Below are 17,205 nucleotides of genomic sequence, written 5' to 3'. Positions count from 1 at the left end.
CTGATGAACTCACTGTGATTAACCCTCCCAGCAGTCAAAAGCAGCTACAATGTCTACAATGTTGCAGATACAGCCAGACAGGGACTTGTTTACATCATCCGTCTCAGAGAGACTGAGAGAAAGGCTCACACACAGATTTTTGTGTCTTCAGCAGAAAGCAGCAGCTGAGAACTGGGGGAAGGAGACTAAATAGATAATAACAAATATGTAAGGAATTGTTAGTCTCACCATGAGCAGCAACATATCAAAAAGTATATATGAGTGGAACAAAAATAATAAAAAATAAAAAATACCAAAACCATTCACCCCTAGCAGAAGACAAGGACTAAGAAAAAAGGAAGAACAAATGTAACAGATTATATCTGTAACATCTATGTTATTAGGATCTGGTTACTGTGTTCGATTCAATGATGGGTACCATAAGCCTAATTGCCCATAGGGAACGAGTTTACAGTGCCAGGTGACCCATGAACACTGCCACTAATCACACCATGTCGCCGACTCATTTGTAGCACTTCTTAAATTATTCAGCTTTACCTGGTAAACGGTTCCCTCAGACCGCGGCAACCATTAACCTACCGCTAGGTCATCTCTGCTACCTCTTGGCTCATCACAATTTAACTCTTTCTCAGCCTGAGGAAAATGACATTTCTCTGTATGAATATCCTGTCCTCTGTGAGTGCAGAAAATTTGGGGGCCGTGATTTTTTTTTCCTTATCGTGAAAAGGGCCGGTTTGTGCTGAAGTGAAACGGCTTCAGCCTGATGAGTCTTTATTTGAAGAGTAATTCATTCTCTTCTACTATCCAAGAGGGAATAATCATTCTTCTACGTTTTAAGCCGCTGAAAAGGTAATAGAGAAAATTATATCCTTGCAATGATTTGTGTTAAGAACAAAAAGTCACAAACAAAGACACAGAAACTGAAATCCATCATCACAAATCTTACATAGTGTTATCTTGGGCTAAAAAAAATATGCCATAAAATAATGACCAAAAACAGGTTTTTATTGATCCTTGTGGCATATTCTCCTTTTTGTGTAAATATTACTAGTGATTTCTTCCGTGCATTTTTTTTCAATACAAGTCATGTGATTCTTTCATCACGTGACTCCAGAATTTCAATTAAAGGGGTACTCCGGCAAAAATATTTTTCTTTCATGTCAACTGGTTTCAGTTGAAGGTTTATAGATTTGTAATTTACTTCTATTTAAAATACTCAACTCGTCCAGTATTTATCAGCTGCTGTATGTCCTGCAGGAAGTGGAATATTCTCTCCAGTCTGACACAGTGCTTTCTGCTGCCACCTCTGTCCATGTCAGGAACTGTCCAGAGCAGCAACAAATGCCCATAGAAAACCTCTCCTGCTCTGGACAGTTCCTGACATGGACAGAGGTGGCAGCAGAGAGCACTGTGTCAGACTTGAGAGAATACACCACTTCCTGCAGGACAGCTAGGCAGGGTCTTGGGCGGTTTGAAGCGCTGTAATCCCGCCCAGAGGGGCATGATTCAAAGACCTGCGCTCCGCTGACGTCACCCGTAGCTTGTGTTGCACGTCCCGGGGCCTGCAGTCAACGTCGGCTGCGCTGCGACGTCTTCAGCACGCAGCGCAGGCGCAGTAGAGCAGGAGAAGACGCTGACGTACTGTGCATGCGCGACCTGCTGAAGACGTCGCAGCGCCGCGGACGTGAATGAAACCAGGCCCCGGGACGTGGAACGCAAGCCCTGGGTGACGTTAGCGGAGCGCAGGTCTTTGAATCTCACCCCTCTGGACGAAACCGCCCAGGACCATGACTAGTTCAGCCCACCGTGACTACTTACCATACAGCTAATTATCATACAGTGCGGGACTTCGGAAAAGTAAGATTACGGTGCAATCAAGGAGGTGACGAAGGGTACAGGGGGATGTTTGGGAAGCTTGCTGGGTAATGTACCAGAACGTTTCCTTATCATTAGGGGCATATTTGGCATGATTGGTTCCCTTTAAGTGGGTGAAAGTAAAGAACTTTTTAAAAAATAATAAAAAAAAAAAAAACACAACAAATGAGCTGGTCAGCCAGGACTGGGCGGGATGACTGGGAAGTGTGGGTTGACTAATACATGATTCCCGAGCTGCAGCTATAACCGATTCTTATTAATAATCCTTGAAGGTGAATAAAACCCACATATGTAGGAAGAGAAAGTACAGAGCAAAGAAATATTTCTACACACATCTCATGAAACACTAACACATTGTACCGTATGTAAGAAGCACAGTGCGTTGCTGAAAACGTTCCTTCGGTCAATAATTGGCACATGTACAGTGACAATAATTGGCAAAGTGACAGCGATCAGCCAAGGAGCGGTAAAGTGCCTGATCTTGGGCTGATCACATCTTTTGGGCCACACATCTTTCCGTGTAAACAAGCCATGTGCGGCTGACAGCAATAAATTTAAAGGGCCACACGAATGATGCAGGGATTGTTCATGTGGTCCGGCAGCAAAAACTGATGATGCCTTCTGAAGGCACTGCAAACAAGCGCAGATCTTGTTGATCAGCACTCATCTGAGCCCTTGCATGGCCTCATATCGGACCGAGGCTGAATAATAACTTATGTCCGTTCAGTACATGCTGATCCAGAGGATGGCTAAAAAACCCATGCGAGGTAGAAGGTAGTGGAAGGTAGTGCCCCCGAATTATTTAATTATTGATACATAGTTATTAGGCCTCAGCTATATTTTTTCTCTATACTTAATAACCCTGACCGTGCTGATCTTTACTGTAGTCCATTCACTACATTAAACAAGACTATGGGCGACATTTACTATTGAGTCTAAAACATGTGATTTTTCTACAGCGTATTTGTCTGTTTTTTACTGAGCCAAATAGGATTAATTTAACAAACCTTTAAAAAATTTGTGAAAAGAATATTCTCAGAATATAAGCAAAAAAATTTGCGCAAGCAAATTCACCTGGTACTGACCAGACGTAGGCATTCACCATGCGAAATCAAAATTTCAGATTATGTGAATTTTTGGGTGAATACTCAAAACTGGCAGATTAAAAAAAAAGAAGTTGCATCTAAAAAATATTGGTTTATAAATAAAACTTAGACCAAAAATAGGTTAAAAAAACTATTATTTACCTAAAAATAGGCGCAAAGCCCTTGATATATCTCACCCTATGTCTTTGTTGTACACTGGTGCCCAAAGCTGTACCCAGTATGAGGTGTAGCTAGTGATTAGTACAACGGCAGGGCTATGATTTCAGCAGATACATCTATGTCCATGATCTTATTCACCTTGCAGCAACTGCCTGACACTGGTTTCTATAGCATAAGTTCACAAAGCTGTTGGGTGGGAAGGTAAACGGGCCAAGTAGACCTGGATGGCTGATATATAATGGCTCACTATACCCCTACAGCATCCTTGGGGTATATATGTCTCATTCTCCCATTAATCATGGCCTCTGCCGCGCTGTGCTGTCTGTAGGTCTTTCCCAGATGCTAGACACTGTGTGTGAGGGAACTGTGAAATACTCGGTTCCTTACAGTAGATCCCTGGGTAGGTGACATTAATCTACATCCTAATAGCACATTTTGACACATTTAGTTCTCAAACATTAGATTCTACTAAAAGAAAACTGTGTCAACTCACCATGACACATCCAGCATCCCACATATAGAGATGGTGCAGGAAAAACACCAGGTCAGCAAGGGGTAGCAAACTATACAGGATATATCCAGCCCCGGCTTTATAGAATTTTTTTTTTTTTTTAAAGCAATGACATTTATATATCAAATTAAGAACTAGCAAGGGAACCCCGGGTGCCAAGAGAACGCAGATGGGGTCTTACTCATAGCCCCCCCCCCCAATCCGTTCACAGTGATCTATTAATGAACCAGAGCTGTGATAGGCAAATGATGGGGAGATTAGATAGAAGTGGGATCCCTATCAACAATATCCTGTGAGACTGAGCTGATTGAAGTCTGTTCACACTTTGCTTTTGGCTTCCATCACAGGTATACAGCAAGAGCACTCCCAAATGTATACAGCTACCAGGGCTATAAAGGGAACGTTTCACCTAAATTTAGAGTCAGATACTAAAACTTGTTCTTTTATTCTAATGTTTCTATTTTATGACTTTAATTTTTATTTTTGTCACATTTTGTACATTGTTATCGGGGCGGCCATATTGCATGGGCTGTTCTTAAAGTGACTGTACCATCAGGCCCGGGCTGAAGCACTGGAGATGGGCCAACTCACCCCCAGAGGGAGGAAACCCCGCCCCTATTTGATAAGGCTCTATTGATTCTAATGGAGCAGTACAGCAAGACTCATGGACGTAGACAACAATAAACAGACTCTGTCCCCTTGGGATGAATGTGAAACATTACTGAGCACGCTCTGTGACCTGTGAAGAGGTCATTCCACAGGGAGCAGCTATTGTCTCCTGTATCTACTGGTGTCACATGATGCTGCAATGCTGTACAGATCACTTTACAGCAGCCTCCTCTTATCACCACCACAAACACAACAGGAAGTTTCAGCTCAGTTTTAGCCCCAGTATTGAGAATGAAAACGGCAAGATATCAGGATTATTTTTAAAATATAGATAGAAAAATGGAAAATTAGAAAAAAGTTTTTAATAAATGTTTAACATTATATAAAAATAAGTCCTTTTCTAACGACACATTCCCTTTAAGACCAAAACCTATCCTGATGGTAGAGTCACATAAAACCAGAGAGAGTTCCTGATTTTACATAAAGCCAACCTGACAGTTCCCTCTAAGTGATGCCGCGTGCCGCGCTGATCCTTTCCCAGCGGGCCTCTGGTCACTTCTCCTATGAGGTTTTATAATTAGTAATACGTACTGATGTAATACATAATAAATGTGCGGGCAGCTCACTTTAAAGCATTAGATAATTGTATCAAGTACAGTCTCTCTCTACAAGAATGACAGGCTAAAATCCCTTCCCCGTGCTTCATTGTGCAGAGCGTGGTGTGGTTTTAACGCTGCGGGTCTCCTTTGTTCCATTCCCTCTGGGGTGCGTCTTAAAAGGCAGAATAGAAAATGAGCATCGTGGAAATAAATCCTCTGCACATTTCTACACTCTGCATATTATATGAAGGACCCCCATTGTCTCAGCTCATAGGCCTGCTCTATCAGACACATACCATGCCAGAAAATAATGACTCTAGATGTAAAAAGGGAAAAAGTGTCCGGCTTAACCCATCTCTAGCCACATGGTCTTACAATGTAATCCTATGCAATTATCCATAGCAATTGTGTGCAAAGGGTTTACCAGATACTCACAAACCTGCCATCTGAATAGCCTGATTTGCCGCCACTGTAATCCTAAAGCCATTTCTAAATGTTTTTGATTCCAATAATTTTGGAGCTATTTGAGCCTGTATACCTGCGAGCGGCTTAGTCGAATGTGAATACATTTTATTAGGATGATAAAAATCCAAGCAATGTTGTGCACTCCTCTGTACTCGTCCAGATAGAAACGTCCACTCTACTTCCCCTGTATAACAAATTGCAAAACAATAGGCCCATCAAATTATAATGAAAGATACAAGTGTCACATCCCCGACCTCTGCTGAGGTGGAAGGAGGTAACAGACAATGTAGAAAAACACAAACCTCATACAAAGTAATCTCACCTAACAAGTACCTCACAGACATCGGACTCGATTATATGTGTATTAAGGGGTACTCTTTTTAAGCATGTTTCCCAGGACTCCCTATGGCGGCATGGGTCCCTCATCTATTAATATTATTTATTTATAAAGCGCCCTTAATTCCAGAGCGCTATACAGGCAACAGGGGTAACAAACAAGAATATTACAAGATCAAAACACATTACATGAAGGCAGATGGCGGACTGGTACATGGGGAAGAGGACCCTACCCGCGAGGGCTTGCAATCTATAAGGTAATGGGAGAGAAACAGGAGGTAAAGTGCAGCCAGTCAAGTGTGATGCAGAATTATTATAGGTTATAGCCAACTTCGAAGAGATGGGTTTTCAGGTTACCTTTAAAGGACTTGATGGTGGATGAGAGCCAGATGTGTCCGGGTAGCGAGTTCCAGAGTATGGGGGAGGCTCGGGCAAAGTCTTGGAGGCGGTTTTGCGAGGTACGAACAAGGGGAGAGCACAGAAGGAGGTCACTGGAGGATCGAAGGTTGCGTGAGGGACAGTAGCGAGATATCAGGTCAGAGATGTACGAAGGGGACAGGTTGTGGATGGGCTTGTACACCATGGTCAACAATTTAAAGTGAATACGTTGGGCAATGGGGAGCCAGTGGAGGGATTGGCAGAGGCAAAGCGAGGGGAAAAGTGGATTAGTCGGGCGGCAAAGTTAAGGATAGACTGGAAGGGAGCAAGGGAGTTAGATGGAAGGCCAGAGAGGAGGATGTTACAGTAGTCCAAGCGGGAAATAATAAGAGCATGTACCAGCAGTTTGGTGGAGTCAGGGGTGAGAAAAGAGCGGATTCTGGAAATGTTTTTGAGGTCAAAGCGGCAGGAGGTGGTCAGGGCCTGAATATGTCATTTAAAGGACAGGGCAGAATCAAAGGTGACCCCAAGATTTGGGGGACAGGGGACAGAGAGCAGCCACTGATAGTGATTGACAGATTAGATGGCAGGGTGGAGCGGGATGGGGGAAAAATGAAAAGTTCTGTTTTGTCCATGAGTTTTAGAAAGTGGGAAGAGAAGAAGGAAGATATGGCCGATAGACACTCTGGAATCCTGGATAGCAAAGAGGTGACATCCGGACCAGAGGTAGATCTGGGTGTCATCAGTGTAGAGGTGGTACCTGAAGCAGTGGGATTCTATGATATGTCCCAGGCCAGAAGTATAGATGGAGAAGAGAAGAAGCCCGAGTAAAGAGCCTTGGGGAACACCAACTGTGAGCGGACGAGGAGAGGAGGTGGTGTGAGAATGGGTGACGCTAAAAGTGCAGTTGGAGAGGTAAGAGGAGATCCAGGAGAGGACACGTGGAGAATCTTGGGAAACCATTGCTTTGTGTGGGTGAGAATTATTCAGCTGAAAATGTGGCCAGAGGATGTCCCTAATATCAATGCTATGAGTGATCAACTGTCATATGGTGTGAGTGGGGGGACAGAAAAAAGTCCATTGTCAGCTCTTCCTATGAGGCTGTCGTCACACACAGCAGCTTTTTTTTTTTTAAATGCCATGGCAGTCATTCAGCCAAAGCGAGAGGTGGATCTTTATATTTACCATTTATTTTGAATCCACCCCGATTAAGACAGCCGTCTGAGCTTACTATTACATGAGCTAATAACAGCCCGATGAATAATAAAAACGATCTGCTAGATCTACGCTAGTTTACTGAGCCTATTACATGGTTCACGGTCTTCTCCTGCCGTCTGCATGCTTCCTGGCGCCACTGATGTAGCTTCAGAGTGGCCTGTCTGAGCCGCTCAGCCAATCACTGTCTGGGACCGCCGCGGCCTGTCAGCTCAGAGACCACTCTGAAGTATAGGAAGCAAGCACAGAGCAGGAGAAGACAGGCAGCAAGGACATCTAATGTATGAACAGTTTATTCAATAGTTAGACGTCGGCCGCACATCATTATTACACGTAGCAATGCACAGTCGGTAGCCAATAATTTTGATAGTTGATAGTTGCCTCTATTACACGGAGCAATAATCGGCCTCATTCGCTAGATTATCGCTCCGTGTAATAGGGCCCAAAGGTTTTTTCAAACCCACATTAGGATTAATCCTGCAGACAGGAGAACAGGCATACTCCATGCAGATGTTACACTGGTCTGGGGTATTACGTCAATGGCAGATAAACGTTTTTCACAGATAAAAGTCTGTGTGGAAAAACAACTTCATTTTTTCTTTAAAAAAATACACATATACCCATCATAAAAGCCAAAGCTTTTGCCTGCCTCGCCTGCTCATTGATCTTCACTTTATTTCTGCAAATTTCAACAATCAAGAACGTAACTTGTATTCGATCAAAAAAAAAAAAAAAAAGAGGGATGCGAGTAGCGTGTGTGATGAGTATTGCAGCATAATACCAGGATCTCAACCCTGGTAAGATCTTGTGTGAGAAAATATAAGACAGTTGTAGTTATGGAAAAAGTGGAGTTGTAGCTTGAAACTTCCCCAAGAAAATCTTCAAAAACTGACAGCTGTAAAACTAGAATGACTGCAAAGCTGTAATTACTGCAAATGGAGGATCTCACCATGAATGATTAATGACTTCTGTAGGACATGAAAGAATAAGTTATGACATGGTCAGTACACAGACTATAATTTCAGGAAACAGTAATTCACCAAGGATCAGGGAAAAAGGGATCAATTCTTTTAAAAACAGCATACTCACATCCTTATAGTTGGATTTATGTTTTCTGCCACTTTAGAGTAAAATTCAGTGTACAATATTAGGCTATGTTCACACAACGTATATTTTCGTAAAACCACGGCCATTGTACAACGGCCATGATTATTACGAAAATATACGTTACTTTGCAGTCTATGGGATCCCGGCCGGAGCGTATACACATAGTATACACTCCGGCCGGGATCCCTAGCTGCGCGACAAACAACTGACATGTCAGTTTTTTGCGGCCGCTATTTAATGAAAACCCTGTCAGTGCACACTGTGGAGCGAGCGGCCGCATCAGAACTCTGCGGCCCCAAAGATCATCCAGCCAGTACTGCAGTACCAGCTAGGATGATCTTTTCAGAGACCGGACGGTCTCTTACAGCGTCTGCACATAGCCTTAGGGTGTTATTACACGAGCCGATGGGGGCCTGATAATAACTGTAAACGAGCGCCTATCTGCTAGATCAGAGCTCGTTTACTGGCCCTATTCCAAGGCTCGATTATCGTTTAACAAGCGCTGCATGGACATTGTTACCAATGTCCTTGCAGTCCTGTCCAGGCTGTAGGGCTCCTCTTGCGGTCTTCTTCTCCCCGGGTCCCACGCTCCAGCTTCACAGTGGTCAGCCACCGGCCGCTCACAGCTATTACACGTAGCAATTTGTGGTCGGCGCCTGATAATTATAGGTTCAAACCTATATCAACGATCAGCTGATGATCATTGTATTTATTACACGGCCCGATACGGACAATTATCACTCAGTGGAATAGGCCCCTTAGTAAGTATAGAGCTAAAATCAGACAACCCCCCCCCCCCTCCAGGCTGTGTCATCCTGCTCTGTATACAAAACAGTCCATAATATGAATGAGCATGAGACCATGTCCCTACCTCTGCATGCTTATACAGGCTCAGTGGAGGACACAGAAGGAGGGGTATGGTCACATGGTCAATTTATCAGCCATCAACTCAGTTTAAGGTGCATTCCCATCCCCTAAACTTTTGTTAGGCAATGGTGAATGCAAAAGAAAGCAATTTTGTAAATGCTTGACATTAGCAAAATTGCTTTCTTTTGAAGTTTGGCCTCTTTCTCTCATTGTCATGTTGAGTGCAGGTGCCTAGGATCCCGACCACTGTCCTCAGCTCTGAGAACAGTGGCTGGGCAGTGACGGGCTCAGGTGGTCATGGGAGAGGATGCATGTTGTCACTTCTTAGCCGAAAAATGTCAAAAAAGCACAAACTACTCTGTTTACAATAAAAATAGCATAATAACAGCACAACAAATATGGCTTTAAACCCAACACTTACTACTAAACAGCTAAGGTCTCAAAATACCCTGGAACTGAACTGGTTAATCTCATCTCCACAATTTCTTTGAAAGCAAGGCATGACTCATTGCACTAAGCTGTACTTGTAACCCTGTTGAGCTCTATAACAAGAGGCCTTTATAATGCAAGCCTATGATCAGTGCACAGAGTTATCAGTCTGTTCATTGGTTTTGGAGTAGTTATAAATCTTATTAGTGACATATTACTTATTTTGCTATCACTATGATGTATAATTAAGTGTTGGAAGTAACAAATGTACCTTTAGTTTCATAGACTATTAAAATCAGCAGTATGGAGGAATCAGAGGGAGATGCGCAGCCGGTAACAATGACTTTATTGGCTGCACAAAAGATATGACTGGCCAAAGAAAGAGCTAATCACTCGCCCTTTAGGGGAGAAGTCCAGGCCCAGATCTTTTTTTTCTTTTTCCCAAAAGAGATGGGGAGGAGGTGTCTGGACATAACAATATGCACTTACCTGCCTAGCTTCAGAGGTGAGGTCTGCTGTCCTCTGCTCCGGTTCCCAGTCCCCCGGCAGCTTCCTGATCTGAGCAGGGACCCGGGTCATGACGTGTCAGCCTCGCTCATCCAGTCAGCGGCTATGGAAGGGTCCTGCCTCGGCCGCTGACTGGCTGAACAGGCCTGACACGTCACGACCGGGGTCTTCACGACCAGGAAGCGGCTGGGGGACTGGTAACCGGAGAAGAGGACTGCGGACCCCAATGCTGGAGCCGGGGAGGTAAGCACATGTTGTTATGTTCAGCCACCTCCTCCCCATCTCTTTTGGGAGGAGAAAAGTCTGACCCCGGACTTCGCCTTTAACATGGGCCAATTCTTTTTCTTTTTAAACATCTTTTTATTTGAGCATATGAACAAATATACAAATAAACAGTATAAAGCATAAACCCAACAAGCAGCGCAGCGCTCATTTTTCAATTTTAATTGTAGGTACAACAAAGATACTCAAGTAAAGTAGTTGAGGTCCTTGAGATGGCATACGGGCTATTAGCACAAATGCTAAAAAAGAAAGATAGAAGAGAAGCAATTGTACAGTACCCGTGAATGATCCTTATATAGTAAAATAGTAGTGAGGGGAGAGGGAAAGAAGAGAGATAGAGAAGAGGAGAAGAAGGGGAGGGAGAGAAGAAGAAAAAAAATCACACATCCCATTCATACATACTTATGACGTTAATTCCTAAACCCTAGAAAGAGATCTCATCGGAAACACAAGAAACCATCTCACACTCAAGAGGGGGGCAATTTTAGACCGCTTAGAGTGCCACTTATGTCAGCTTTCCTGTACCAGGTAGAGTATCGGTATGGTCTTACAAAGGCATGAATCTGCTGCGAGGAAAAACGTGTTAGTAGCAAAGTTCTCCACTTCATGAAAAACTTTTTAGCATGTTTGTCCGTGTTGTGTTCAGCCTCAAGTCTATCAGCTGCCAAAAAAGTTTTGAGATCTGTCACTATCATTGGTACCGTAGGCACCGAAGGGTTTAAAGGGGTATTGCGGCGTTTAACATTTATTCACTTAATAACACACATTACAAAGTTATACAACTTTGTAATGTGTGTTATGTAAGTGAATGCCCCCCTTCCCCGTGTTCTCCCCACCCCGGAAGTGTGGTGCATTACACTTACTGAATTGCTGTCGACCCCGGCCGCCATCTTGGGTTGACGACGTCATCTTTGGGAGGCCGGCCGGACCGCTACAGCCCTCTCTCATGCCGGTCCCCCTCTGCCGCGTCATAAGCTGCTGATGACGTGGCAGAGGGGGCCCAGCATGAGGGACGGCTGGAGCGGTTCGGCCGGCCTCCCGAAGATGACGTCGTCGACCCAAGATGGCTGCTGGGGTCGGTGAGTATAATGCACCACACTTCCGGGGTGGGGGGCATACAGGGAAGGGGGACATTCACTTGCATAACACACATTACAAAGTTGTATAACGGCCGGGGTCGACAGCAATTCAGTAAGTATAATGCATCACACTTCCGGGGTGGGGGGAACACAGGGAAGGGGGCCATTCACTTAAATAACACACAGTACAAAGTTGTATAACTTTGTAATATGTGTTATTTAGGGAATAAATGTTAAACACCGCACTACCCCTTTAACCATTCCCGCATCAAGACATGTTTAGCAATTAGCAGAATAACGTGAACCAGGGTAGGCATAGACTTGAGACCAGAGGCTTCCACCACAGAAACATCAATTGCCTGGAACACTAAAGGCAGCGGTTCCAGCGTCACCTTTACTTTCTAGTGATCAGAAATGTAAGTACACACTGTTTGCCAGAAGATCTGAGTGCGAGGACACAACCATATGCCATGCCAGAAGTCAGTCGCAGGTAACTTACATTTGGGACAGTACAGAAGTCTTTCCGGGAATCTAGGAGAAGGAGGTAGATTAAAGCCAAAATAGGCCTGGTGTATGACCTTAAAGTGAGTTTCTTGCCATATTTCACTAATCACATGTTTACGAACGCTACACCACCTTTCTAAAAAATTGTCTCGAGAATCCTCCACTCGCAGCCTCCCTGCCCATTTGGAGAAGATGTCTTGTTTATGCACCCTGAGAAGGCCAAGTATTCTTAAGAGTGTTCTTTCCCACAATAATCGGCCTGTGTAAAGGTGCATTTAAAGGGTATTGTGGACACTATAATTTGTTTGTTTATTGCTAGTGCTCCAATAAACTAATGAAAAGATTATACTAACCTTCCACACTCCCTCAGGGATCCCACTGTAACATCTTCCTGCCCCCACCCATTGAATGCTTCGGCCACTGCTTCCAATATGGACTTGTCTCAGCAGTGACAACCTGCTTAGCCAATCACTGGCTACATCACTGTCCTGTCTTGATTAGTGATTAACTCAATGCCCGTCACTGCCAAAAGGAGTTGGGAAATAGTAGTCAGAGCATTTGGCGGGGGACTAGAAGACTTTGCAAGAAGACCCCCCCCCCCCCCCCCCCCCAGGGTGCATGGTAGTTGAGTATGTTGTTTTTTTCTTTCTGCAAAACACACATCAATGCTGTCAGGTGTCAAACAAGAACAGCAACTCACCAGGATGATGAAGCAAATCATGATGGAGAAATCATGAAGTCGGAAGCAGAATATAACAAAGAGGAACAAGTACAATGAACAGACCCCAGCTACCAATCCCTAAACTTAGATTCACTGTCTTTGTAAGGGTACTATTACACGGAACGATAATCATCAGACACGGCCCTACCCGATTATCATTCCGTGTAATAAACACAACGATCAGCCAATGATCGTTGTCATCGCTGATCGTTGATATAGGTTCTGACCTATAATTGTCAGTCCACCGACCGCGCACCGCTACGTGTAATAGCGGTGCGGCCGGCGGCTAACGATTTGCAAAAGAAATACATTACCTATCCCGGGTCCAGGGCTGCTCCCCGGGTCCCGCGCGCTGCAACTCCAGAACAGCCTTTCTTAGCTGACAGGATGCTTAGCCAATCACAGGTCGGGACCGCTGCGGCCAGTGATTGGCTGAGTGGCCTGTCAGCTAAGACAGGCCGCTCTGAAGCTGCAGCGCGCGGACCCAGGGAGAAGAGGAGCAGGAGCAGCCCTGGACCTGGGAAAGGTAATGTATACCAGTTTATCAAAGGCTGCAAGGACATCGGCGCTCATTTACATTTATTGTTGGGCCCCCATTGGCCCGTCTAATAGTACACTAACTATCCCTATAAGAACCTTGGGTTAAAGGGAACCAATCATGCCCTCCATCTTGGCGCCCGGGAAACATTAGGGGGCTATCAGCAGGTTAGATTCCTCTAACCTGCTGATACTTCCCCTTTAAAAGTCCGGGCAGTGATGCAATATTTTACTCTTTCTATAGAAATGGGAAGGATTCTTCACTGCCCACTAGGAGCGTAGCGTGATTCTAAGCACAGGCAGATGTCTCCCCAGCCGTGAGACATCTGCCCATGTACAGCCCCCTTTAGGCAGCTATTAATCAGAGTTTTATGCCATGAAAGACAGATGACAATGTCAGTTTTATGATTTACAAACATTGTTGATGAAATGAATCCACGGGCCGAATACACCAGGAAACTACAACAAAGATCTTCCAGCAGTTTTATATTTAACATTTCAAAATATGACAACAAAAACCTCCTCCACATATTCCCTCCCACAGTCACACATGCATCTAGATCTACGGCCTAAAAGAGTCATGAGCAAATCACATAGGAAGCAATCACATACACATACTGCTAACACAAAACATAAAGGGGGAGATTTAGTAAGGATGCACCCAGGGCATACGCTAAGAAGAAGGTGCAGACTTACTTTGAGGGTACAAACCCACACACCGTATACACAGCAGATACGCAACAAATACGCAGCAAATACGCAGCAGATTTGTTGGTACAGATTTGATGCTGTGTTCAGTTATTTAGATATAATCTGCTGCGTATTTGCTGCGTGTTTGCTGCGTATTTGCTGCGTATCGCAGCAGTAAATACGCTGCTTATACGGTGTGTGGGTTTATACCCTAAAAAAGTCTTTCACTACTTATCAGCTGCTGTATGTCCTGCAGGAAGTGCTGTATTTTTTCCAGTATGGAAAGCAGGAGATAAGCTGCTGCTCTGGATAGTTCCTGACATGGGCAGAGGTGGCAGCAGAGAGCACTGTGCCACACTAAAGAGAAAGCATCTCTTCCTGCAAGACATACAGCAGATGACAAGTACTGGAGATTTTTTTAATAGATGTAAATTACAAATCTCTGGCACTTTCTGGCACCAGTTGATTTGAAAGAATTTTTTTAGGGGTGAACTACCCCTTTAAGAGGCATGCATCTCCTGGTAAATTTGGCCAGGAAAGGAGGGCAGGGCTTTATCTAAGCCAGTCTTGATAAATGTCCCCTAAAATGTCTACATGTGCCCAGAGATTGGAAATTGGAGAGTGTTAGAGGGTGGGGCTTTATGTTGGAGGGTGATGCTTTATATTAGAGGGTGGGGCTTTATATTAGAGGGTGTGGCTTTATGTTGGAGGGTGGGGCTTTATGTTGGAGGGTGATTCTTTATATTAGAGGGTGGGGCTTTATGTTAGAGGGTGGGGCTTTATGTTGGAGGGTGATTCTTTATATTAGAGGGTGGGGCTTTATGTTGGAGGGTGGGGCTTTATGTTGGAGGGTGGGGCTTTATGTTGGAGGGTGATGCTTTATATTAGAGGGTGGGGCTTTATGTTGGAGGGTGGGGCTTTATGTTGGAGGGTGGGGCTTTATGTTGGCGAGTGATGGTTTATGTTGGAGGGTGGGGCTTTATGTTGGAGGGTGGGGCTTTATGTTGGAGGGTGGGGCTTTATGTTGGCGAGTGATGGTTTATGTTGGAGGGTGGGGCTTTATGTTAGAGGGTGATGGTTTATGTTAGGGGATGAGGCTTTATGTTGGAGGGTGGGGCTTTATGTTGGCGAGTGATGGTTTATGTTGGAGGGTGGGGCTTTATGTTGGAGGGTGGGGCTTTATGTTAGAGGGTGATGGCTTATGTTAGAGGGTGATGCTTTATGTTAGGGGATGAGGCTTTATGTTAGAGGGTGGGGCTTTATGTTGGAGGGTGATGGTTTATGTTGGAGGGTGATGGTTTATGTTGGAGGGTGGGGCTTTATGTTGGTGGGTGGGGCATTATGTTGGAGGGTGGGGCTTTATGTTAGAGGGTGATGCTTTATATTGGAGGGTGATGCTTTATGTTGGAGGGTGATGGTTTATGTTAGAGGGTGAAGCTTTATGTTGGAGGGTGATGGTTTATGTTGGAGGGTGATGGTTTATGTTGGAGGGTGATGGTTTATGTTAGAGGGTGAAGCTTTATATTGGAGGGTGATGCTTTATGTTGGAGGGTGATGGTTTATGTTAGAGGATGGGGCTTTATGTTGGCGAGTGATGGTTTATGTTGGAGGGTGGGGCTTTATGTTGGAGGGTGATGGTTTATGTTAGAGGGTGGGGCTTTATGTTAGAGGTTGGGGCTTTATGTTGGAGGGTGGGGCTTTATGTTGGAGGGTGGGGATTTATGTTAGAGGGTGGGGCTTTATGTTGGAGGGTGATGTTTTATGTTAGCGGGTGGGGCTTATGTTAGAGGGTGGGGCTTTATGTTGGAGGGTGATGCATTATGTTAGAGGGTGATGATTTATGTTAGAGGGTGGGGCTTTATGTTAGAGGGTGGAGCTTTATGATAGAGGGTGGGGCTTTATGATAGAGGGTGGGGCTTTATGTTAGAGGGTGGGGCTTTATGATAGAGGGTGGGGCTTTATGATAGAGGGTGGGGCTTTATGTTAGAGGGTGGAGCTTTATGATAGAGGGTGGGGCTTTATGTTAGATCAGTGTACAAGTAAATAAACTTAATAAGTTACCCACTCAGAGTACATTCACACAGCAACTACAGCAGATATCAATGTAACTAACGGCCCTTTTACACAGGCTGTTTATTGCTAAGGAACATTCATTTAGCCAATAATCGTTCGGTGTAAAAGAACCAGAGATCAGTCCATGAGCGAGGAAATGGCCACTTGCTGGCTCATTTGATCTTTTAAACAGCCATAAAAATCATCATTATCGGTCGGAACCATCTACCAATTAATCCTGGTTCAGACGGCAACAGCTGCTGGGAAACGCCCCAATGACTCATGGTTCAGGCAGCATGAAAGGTTCATAATAGGTTTCCTTTAACTTAGCATATCCCGTTAGCTAGGAGCAGACGAACCCAATGCTGTGCTTTGAAAAACATGACATGTTCTAGAACAGGGGTCTCAAACTCAGGCCCTCCCATTGTTACAAAACTACAATTCTCATCATGCCTGGATCTAAAGCTTTGGCTGTCCAGGCATGATGGGAACTGTAGTTTTGCAACAGCTGGAGGGCCTGAGTTTGACACCTGTGCTCCAAAAGCCGACATATTCTACAACCCCCTACGTATCATTCACATTCACTCGTTCCATCCTGGTAAAAATCCTTGTCAAAAGACCTTGAAATCGACAGCGTCATTTTTGTAAAATGTTCCCCTTTAATAATACATACAGTTATATATAAGGCTTTAACCATGATAATAAATGACACCCATTCACCGCTGTTAGCAGCAGAGATGCTTCTTTCACAACCACACATTCATTTTCATGACACATTGGTTTGGCTGTCACCATTATATATGCAATATCTTTAAAACTGTGACTGACACTGCAGAATTATACATTAATGGGCCATACTACTTTGTATTTGTTTTCGACTCGTTTCACCATATAAAAGAGATGATTTCATAGATTTTATACTGCTAATTCTTGTAGAAGGTGGTTTAAAGGGGAACTCCAGTAAAAATCTTTTTCTTTGAAATCAACTGGTTCCAGAAAGTTATATAGATTTGTAATTTACTATTTAAAGTGGTGTATTCTCTCCAGTCTGACAGAGTGCTCTCTGCTGCCACCTCTGTCCATGTCAGAAACTGTCCTGAGCAGTAGCCAATCCCAGTAGAAAATCTCTCCTGCTCTGGACAGTTCCTGTCTTGGACTGAAACGAATACACCACTTC

At 44.3% G+C, this 17,205-nt stretch overlaps 1 protein-coding gene across 1 annotated transcript in view; it reads right to left on the bottom strand.

Annotated features, from left to right (window-relative positions):
* LOC138794626 (solute carrier family 12 member 9-like) overlaps window positions 1-17,205 on the bottom strand; it is a 174,436-nt gene that overhangs the window by 135,295 nt on the left and 21,936 nt on the right. The window lies entirely within an intron of this gene.

The sequence above is a fragment of the Dendropsophus ebraccatus genome, chromosome 6 (genome assembly GCF_027789765.1).
Source record: "Dendropsophus ebraccatus isolate aDenEbr1 chromosome 6, aDenEbr1.pat, whole genome shotgun sequence".
Lineage (NCBI taxonomy): Eukaryota > Metazoa > Chordata > Amphibia > Anura > Hylidae > Dendropsophus > Dendropsophus ebraccatus.
The sequence above is the reverse complement of the archived record's forward strand: the minus strand, read 5'-3'. Positions and strand labels throughout refer to the sequence as shown.